Below are 10,227 nucleotides of genomic sequence, written 5' to 3'. Positions count from 1 at the left end.
AGACCTATAGTAGGCTACTCATTTACTCTGGATAGGAGTCTCAGCTAAATGACTCCAGTATACAGAAGGGAAGGGCATTCAGTACATGCAGAGAGATTCAGCCCTGAAAACTAGGGTCTCACAAAACTCGGTTATGTAATCATGTTATATGAAGTCACATAATGTAGGCTTACATAAGCCTCAATAAATGGCAACAATTTAGCCTGGATACCGAATCTGCTGGCCATGCCAGGCTAGCAACAATTTAGATTTTCAGTGTTAAATGTTAAATATCTCTGTGCATAAATTATCTTTTAAAATGTCTGCTAATATATGATTTCTCCTGAATACCAAAAAATAATCAGAAACAGAAGCACTGTAAGGGAGAAAAAGTTAAATCTCTATCATGAACCTGTTATTTTCAACATACATTCCCTTAAAATTAGGTGAAAGAAGTCTATTGACACAGCACACTTACAGTATGTACTCAAGCAGAATAGAGGAGATCAGTCAGTATCAGTTGACAATGTAGTGCATAATGACATGCAAACAGTAGCTGTGTAAAATGCCAAATAGTGAATGTTTAACTATGTTTAACTTTCCCCACAGACACTGAAACAATACACTGTTCACAGGAACTCATGCAACACTACATGTGTGCGTGCATGTTTTTGTGCTGCATGTACAGAACCATTTCAGCTAAAATTCAAACCATAGCCTCCCAAAAGTCACATGATATTAATTCATAATATGTTATGAATATTAGTGTCTGGGTAGGTGTGGCGCTCAACCTCAGCAATCCATTTCCCAGGGGTCTAGTGCATTGTAACGGGAACAGACTCCCGACATACTTAATTACATCTTCATTCAGGGCATTGTGTTTTTAACATCTGATCAGACCCAAAGTCATTACGAATCAAAAATGTTGCCCTGCTAGACGTGGGCCTCTGAGGATGGCAATGAATATCTCCAAAAGTTTATTGCCAGTATTAAAGACGACAGATACTTTTCTTCACACACACACACACACACACACACACACACACACACACACACACACACACACACACACACACACACACACACACACACACACACACACACACACACACACACACACACACACACACACACACACACACACACACACACACACACACACACACACACACCTCTGCAAAGTCAATACATAGACCTACTGTGATTTCCAGTTCTACAAACTGGAAAGATTCAACAGACTGTGCAAGTATTGCAAAACATTGATAGAGGGGTGTCGGGTGTGGTACATTAAAAGTATGTACCGTACCTACCCCATGTCGGTTTACAGATGTAGATGGTGTGTGAGATTATACAATTTAAGTCAATATTTGAACACACACCTTTCTTCCATGTGTCCTGACATGACCATTGAAGGAGTAACTTGTGTCAGTCTCAAATGGTTCAGTTAATGAGAAAACGGCACAGTTGGGTGGACATTTGGTTCACCTTTGCAAAGTTCCATAATGCTGATAAATGAAGTACAATTTATGAGTGGCAGTTATGGCACAGGGATCCAGTTAGATCTGCTTCATGTCGAACTAACCAAGTTGAGCAACACACTTATCTGCTCCTAATGGTGCCTTGCATGGTTGCCTCTACAGTTAGTGCGGATGTGTGTGGGTGTGACTTGTGAGTGTAACTCACATTGCAAAACACTGAATAAAGGCGCTATAGAAATGCAGACCATTTACCATGAGGGATTACAAGCACTGCAGGCAACAGTGTTATAAACTAGCCTACTGACAAACCTGCACACACCTGGATAATAGAAGCAGTGTTTAGCCTGTGGTATATTACAGAAACCTGGTTGCTCAACACTTCAATCTTTCCTAACAGGAAGTGACCAATGTGTTGACACTTGACAGGTATGGGAAAGTCACCCAACTCTCACGCCCTCTGACAGCTGGAAGCTGATGTCAGGGACGGAGCATCTGTATCTGTCTGCGTTCAAGTATAGGAATCTAGCACTTCCAGATTTCAAACAATAGACTACACACTCACACCCAGTACCCATAATTTATTTGTCATGGTTGCTACGGTTCAAACAAAAGGTGGTATATGTTGATTCTGTGCGGGTCTCTGGTGACTTGAAATGACAGGTCTAAACGGAAACATATTGAGTGGAGCACTCTGGCCTCCTCGATGGCCACCCCTTGCTTTGTGTTGCTTTGTGTGTTAGAGAGAACAAACATGTCTCTTCATGCTGTAAAACAACAACAAGAAGAGCCAGATGATAACCTCATGAATAAAGTATTTGGCCATGATCACGTTGTCTTTCATTGTATGGGTACGCAACCCTCTGTCGTGTTTGTTTTAATGTTGAATGATGAGTCACTCAAAGGTAATCTTTGGTTTCACTGGCATGGACTCTTTGTCATTCACTGTATTCAGGGCTTTATGGCAACAATGTGTCACAATAGCACCATTTACAGAAATGCATGTGTTCAATCATTATTCATCCACTGAGCTGAAAAAAATTAACTCAATTTAAAATAGATTTGGTCTATGTAAAATGGTTATGTGCTAGAAAAAAACCCTGACTGTGACCAAGATGATTTTACGCACGGAAATGTTACATTGAACATATGTTGTGTTCAATGTTCAATGTTCACAAGTGAAAACACAGACATCGACATTTTGATCAGGATGTTCATGTGTCAGTACCATCATAATAGGATGAAGTCACTCAGCTATGATGTCATAGTCATTATGACATCAGGCAAGTACATATTTGGTCATAATCCAGGCACTTATACAGCGATGTACTGTAAACGTTGCCTAAACAACGTTGACTTGCGCTGATGTCAGCATCTCCATATATGAGTATAAAACCGTTGACTAACATTGTGGACATGCACTGATGGCAGGGATCTCCATATGCACTTAATCTTGGCACACACACTCATGTGTTAGTATATACATATACATTATGGACACGTGATGTGCTTATTTGCGCTGACATCAGACAAGTTCATATTTGGGCCGATAATGACAGCGTTGCCAGGGTTATGTGTTGACATACTGCAGGCACTCTATCACCCTCTCTCCGTCCATCCCTCATCCTTTCCCTTTCCCTCCCTCTCCATCTCCTCTCACTCCTGCGGTCTCTGTTGTTCTCTGCACTCAATTTCCCATCTTTCTAGTACTCTCTCCTATGTAAATATACCATAAAATGCCTGGAAATAACCATAAAATATGAAAGATAACACTGAAAACATACACAAAACAGTGTGGCTAGACAGTTTGGCTAGACAGGCTCCACACCAGGCTGGCCCAGGTGTGGAGGACCCTTCTTGCTGCTCAACATGAAGTTTGAGAGATCAAAAGGTTGAACAGCAATAAAAAAGTATATAGCTGAGAACCACCAGAGATATTGTTGATCTGCCGTTTGTCCAGTACTTGGACTATGATGAGGATGCGCATGCATGCTTCCTTTGTCTGTTTTTATATTTCACATTTGTTTATATTTTCCAATTTGTCATTCAAACTTTATCAAACTTATCAGAATAATTGGGTCAATGTTTGCTAAACATGATTGCATAGTTGTGAAGTCACTGACATTTTAACTTTATAAATCAGTCGTTTCTCCAGGATAGGAACCATTTTTGCACTAAATTTCATTGTTAAGGATTACCCAATCTGGAAATCCATCGGCAAAACAAATTAATTTGTTTTGCCGTTTTGCCTCCAACTTGCCTCTGGGGGCACCGCCCACAACCGTGTGTCGAGTACGGATGTCGGCCGTTCACTCACTGCCTTTGTTTTCATTCCTACTAACAACAAACTATACGCGTAACAGCAAATTCACCTAGATTACATATCTAAAGCAAGATTGAAGGTCTGTTGTACAACGTTATGCAATTTGATCTCACAACTCACATTATGATCTGCTGTCTAACATAACACTGAGGAAGGCCTTTGGCTGAAACGCATAAGAATGCAATTTTAGCAAAGTATGAAAATGTACTCATCATAGTAGAATACCTTTTTCTCCCATAGGGATTTCATTGGTTACTGTTTGCCTATATGCACCCTATGGGTCAGGTGGCTTAAGTTCCAGAGGCTACTTACTTTTACTTCATTACCGTTTGCCTTCTCAGTAGCTTAAAATTGACAAAAGCTGCAAGTGATTGCCTTAAAGTATATGTTCAACTCATTAAGTATAAAAGTGATAAGAAGACACACTGTGCATTGTGTGAAACTTCAAATGCAACAAATCTGTTCAGTGCACTCCCTAAATCCATTCCCTAGATAAAAACAATGGGTAAAAAAACATTCCAAAGGTTGCACTAATGCACTCCCCTACTCAAGGGTCCTTATGAGACCTTATCTATCTACATTTTACAACCATGTGTTTGAATAAGCAGTAGGCTTTTAGAGAAGGGAATGGGTGAGGCAACATTTTTTGTTATGAGTCACGCCTTTAGCTGGCCTGTACTGTAACACTCCCACACAGTGAGACAAGAGAGCACCTTTAGTCTTACACAAACATGGAGGCAATTAATGCCTCCAAGTCTAAGCTTTAACTCAGGTTTCACAATAATTTAAAATCAGCAGAAATATTATATATTATAATAATAAAGATATAATAATATCTATATTATATTAAAGGACTCTTGAACTTATAGTCAACTCAGACAGTCAAAAGTTACAACTGCACAGTGGGTGGGTGGGTGCTGATTTTCATTATTCTGGACTGCTCGAACAATGCTCTATTAATGCACACTCTGTTTATTGAGATGCTGGCCTAACTGGGTAAAGTATTGCTCTCTTCATAGGTCTGATGTGCAGGCCCATATGTGGTAGAGTAGACAGTGATAAGCCATCTGATCAACATGCACACGCACGTGTCTTATGGACAGTCTGTGTGATGGCCACACCAGCAGCCACACAAAGTTTGTAAAACATGGTGGACACTTTTATTTAATTTAGTTTATCAATTTTAAGCACTACTACATTCTACGTACACATATGTTATATTTTGTCAATGCCAAGTTGTTTTATCAGGAGTTATTTAATTTGTATTTGTTTGTTTTGAGTATCAGTTCAAAATGAGTACTGGAGTTTGACAGATTGACTTATAAGGAGCTGGGTAATTGGACTGCACCATGTCCCCTTTGCATGGGGATGGACAGGGCTGTATTTGTTTTTCAAACTTGGTGTGAGTCCCAGTCCCAGATAACCTGAGGGTGTGCAGTGCCAATTGGGAATATGATCGGACCTACGGTTTCTGAAAACCACAAAACTAAAACATATCTGTGTCTGTCCGCGAGTCTGTGGAGGTCTGGAGGACTCACCAAATCTGTGTGTGTGGGGGGTGTAAGCATTGGCTTCCTTAATTGGTCACCCCAACGCATTGTCGTCATGGATTGGCCGACCTTTGAGTAACGGTGTGTCTCTCAGCCAATACAAGTGGGATCATGTATTCTCGTATTCACATGTAGGTCATCAATCTGATGTCAACAGTTCTTGACGACATCAGGGAGCTCCATATTTAGCCAATTGGTTGTATTGTAGTGATAACACTGTAGTGATAGTAATACACTGAGCAATCTGAGAAGAAGGTACGATATTAGAGGGTACAGATAATATTGCATAAACGGGTGGCGTTCCCAACTTCCATGTCCCTATAGACCGGGGAAAAGCTTTCTCCAAAATGTATTAAACATTGAATTTTGCCCCCTTGTGAAACTATTCTTTCGAAAAACATGCACGTTTTTAGTTGTTTCCTCCAGGCTGAAGGCATGTGCGTGTGTCTGTGTGTCCATCTGTGAACAGCTAATCTCTAGCTTGATCGTATAGTGAAACTGCACACACACTCCCTGGATGCCAGAGCAGAACCACTGCCCTATTATATTTCACATGGGCCTGTTATAGCACTACAGATTTTGTCCAAACAAATTGGTACGCGACATTCATGCATATTTATTATCACGACATTCATGCAGTATTATAGTCATTAAACAAAATAGGTCTTTTTCAGATTTTTCATATTCCATCCTGATTGGCTAAGATTGGCTTCCAATGTTTACAGGAGAGATCGGTTTTGAACGTCATTAGTCTGACAGCGGACCCCTCACCAACCTTAATCCGGTCATATTAACGGACCCCTCACCAACCTTAATCCGGTCATATTAACGGACCACTCACCAAACTTAATCCGGTCGTTTTAACGGACCCCTCACCAATTTTAATCCAGTCGGAAATTTTAATCCAGACATGACCAATGGTATGTCAAACCAAGGAGCAACATATTTCAGGAGCAACACATGTCAGGAGCAACGGGTGATTTGCGCATGTCAGACTTTTGGTGTGCCGGATAGTGCGCAACTGCGCACGCCGTTTTGGAGAAGGGAACTACCAGGTAATTACCCAGTATGTATAACTATTTACTGTGTAATCTCCTGGTAATTACATGGTAAATACACTGTGTACTACCCATGAAACACATGGGTAGTAGCCTACCAGGAAATTACCAGTTGTTACTAGGTAATTACTGTGCCGTAAAATGAAGGGTTACCGGAAAGGGATATATAAAAACAATAAACGTAAAAAAATATTTAATGAAAAGAGAGTGCAAAAAAGAGCTAAGAGAGAATAAAATAGATTCAAGAGCATCATCAAATGTATGCAACAACGCTGGTTAACAAACTGCCCTCCCACTCTGGGCGTTTTGGTGTAGAGCACATCAAAACCTTCTACAAAAACCTAGGTGTTTGTAAAGATGATTTTAAACTGGAAATGGTAACAACTAAGGAGGGACTTAAAAAACGGAGTGCCCTTCAACCCCACAAGGCCACTGGCCATGACAATATTCCCTCCACATTTCTCAGAGACTCAGCCATCTAGCCCCAATCATCACCCACATAATAAACCTCTCCATCAAACAGGGACAGGTCCAAAGAACCAAAGAACAAGATTGCTGTAAAGGATCTCTCGAGTCCTCACTGATCAACAAAAACACCTTGAAGACAAGGCTCGTACAAGGCTTCTTCGACTATGCATGCACCTGGTACCACAGCACCTCAAAGGCCCTTAAAACAAGGCTCCAGACTTCCCAAAACAAACTGGTCAGGCTACTATACTTGGCCTCACTCCCCGAACCCACCTCACCCCTGCCCACTTTGACAGTTTGAAATGGCTTAGGGTTGACGACAGAGTACAGCATCTTGCAATGCGTCTGGTCCACAAGATTCGATACACCACCAAGATACCCATGTACCTGTCTAAATACTTCCTTAATGTGCAACAAACCATGTGAAACCCAGATTCGGCACAAGCAAGGGACTAAATTATTTTCGCTCCTATGCCACCAAAATGTGGAACACCCTACCAACAGTCAAAGACATGCGAATCCCTTGACTCCTTCAAAACCGCTCTCAAAGGGCACCTACGGACAGCTGCAATTCGAAACTAGCCCCTGTAAAATCTGAATCCCCCACCCACCCCTTTTTCCCCATACTGTTTTCTTTTCCCTTTTTACCTCCTTTATGATTTCCTGTTCTCTGCCTATATAGAAGTGTAAATGTTATGATGACATTACTACTCTTGTAAAGAAGTGTAGTGCTTTATTGGGTCGTCCACTCACTGTTAGTGTTAACAGTTTTTGTATTGAGTTGTGCTTGAAATATACTGTAATTCTGCAAACTGTTAATAAATACTTAAATCGATCAATCACACGTGCATATAATCTTTGTATATTTTCCTTCAATTGTTTTTCAAAAGAATAGGACAATATTCTACACTGTTTCATTTATTTCTGACAATGTTTTTTACTCTCTCTCTCTCTAGCTTTTTTTAACTGTACATCTCAATCTTAAGAATAGATTCCATAAAGTTTCCACAGCAACATATTAGCCTATCTATTAACAGGTTTATTCATGTCCCTTGTCCGCATGGAGCAGAACGAAAAGAAAACGGTTGTTGCTATATGCAGATTAAGGGGACTTTTCTGCAGCTGAATATGAAACATTGCAGCAGATTTAATGTTGTGGGTTGAGGTAGTGATACTTAGGTGCAGGCCTCTCCCACAAAATGATGATAAATGAGAAGGGTGTCTTTATTGTAATGCCTATGAATTACAGTGAAGTCACGGTGCATCAGTCAATTTAATCCAATTAATTTCGCCACATTATACCTTACCAAAGTGGCAAAATACAAAGAAAGAAAGTTCTTCTCGGAGAACAGATCTCCGCCAGGTCAGTTAGGTTATTGTGGGCCAGCAATGTTCGGAATTCGGTGGACAGATCCGTCTTTATGACTTAACTATAAAGATAATGTGTACCAGGGAAAATACTTGGTAATTACATAGTACATGAATAATGTATCTGAAAGTTACCATGTAATTACCAGGTAACTAATGGTTAAACCTATTACCGTACCGTAAAATGAAGGGTTACCTTTCTTTCTTTATATGTTTTATCATTATTCTACTATTGTTATTATCTATGCTGCTGCATTGTCTGAAGAAAGCCCAACCAAAATAAGTTTTACTCTTATAGGCTACCTGTACACAAGATGTAACAATAAAGTACAACATTGAACCTTAGATTCTGTGTGCAGGAAATCCATTAACAAATAGACAGCGTTTCTCACATCTGTTCAGTGAGCATTCTGAGTCATTAATTCTGTTCAAGTGAAAACAAGCACCCAGGTGTGAGTGTACGTAGAGATCATCTCATCATCTTCCTGTTTTGATACGTTGCTAACGTGATGAAGGGAAACGTGTGGTTGGTTAATCTACCAGCTTTTACTTATTTGTCACTGTCATCATCACTACGCAACATAGTGCCTCAGCAGACGACTCACATTGCCAAGTATCAGCCCAGCCCTGTCTGTTTCATGTCTGAGCCAGAACCGCCCTGATCATCTGCAGTACAGAGGGAAAGATATTTGTTTGTGAACAATTGTTTGTTTTCAGTAAATTTGCTGGGATAATATACAAAACAATAGGATATGCATAGCACGTCACGTACACAGACGTGTATGTATGTCTGACCAGAATAAATATACAATTGGATTTTCTCAAAACGTCATGTCTTGAGTGCACACTGAAGCCTATATGTAGGCTACATTCGATTTTAATCTGTAAACACTGTAAATCTTGGATCACATAGCCTACTCTATGTATTAAAATAGATTGAATACGCTGCTGGGAAAAACATCATATATACCACACATACACCGGCCCCAATTAGGAGACTATGCTATTTGTTCAATGCAGTTGACCTTTTGTACTATGAACCGTATATAGTTTGTTGACCGGGGTCCCTAAGTTGTCTGATACGTGTTCTATAGCAAAAGTGCACAATTTCAACACCAGTCCACTGGAGGATTTTAGAACAAAAATATATTGGGGACCATGATGCAATTCACCAGCTCAGTGGCCTTGTGGTTAGAGTGTCCGCCCTGAGACTGGGAGGTCGGGGTTCAATCCCCGGCCGGGTCTTACCAAAGACTCTAAAAATGGGACCCAGTGCCTCCCTGCTTGACACTCAGCATCAAGGGTTGGATTGAGTCCCTGCGACATACTAGTGTCATGTCCTGGGGGTGAACTTGTACATCAAGCTGCCCCACGCTACAGAAACAGGAGGCTCCTGCCCTATGGGCCTCATGGCTCGGCAAGGCTACTTACTACTTACATGATACAATTCAGTGAATTTAATCACCCATAAATCATGAGGGTGTGATAATTGTGTTTGAAATGTCTATATGTCTAGACATGCACCTCTGTGTCTGCCCAAAATACATGACCATATAACATTATCATGCTTCCACAATTTTCAAGATAGTGAGCAGAGGCAGAGGAAAGGCTCTCGTTGGTGTTTTTGAGTGGCGCCTCCGCTCCATTACGCAGCTATGAGTATGTGTACAGTATGTATGTATCCCAGATGTCTGGATGTTGAGCACAGTACAGTACAGTAACAGTATACCAATAAATGTATATAGTTGCACCGCTCAGTTCACGCAGGTGTGGTTTTTCTACACTGGTTCACATGGGTGCATGGATTTGACTGCTACGCCATTACTTGGTACATGATTGCAGTAATACTAGAAACCCATATAATGATTGTATTTTAATACTTTTATCTAAGCAGTCATCCCTAATAATTTTCACAATATTTAAGTACACACACAGACCAGGTCAACTTGTGATGTCACACAGTGTGCAGTTCTGGAGACATTGTGTAAAGTGAATTCAACTTGATT

The sequence above is a fragment of the Protomyctophum bolini genome (genome assembly GCF_963924005.1).
Source record: "Protomyctophum bolini genome assembly, chromosome: 3".
NCBI lineage: Eukaryota > Metazoa > Chordata > Actinopteri > Myctophiformes > Myctophidae > Protomyctophum > Protomyctophum bolini.
This window is presented reverse-complemented; position numbering follows the sequence as displayed.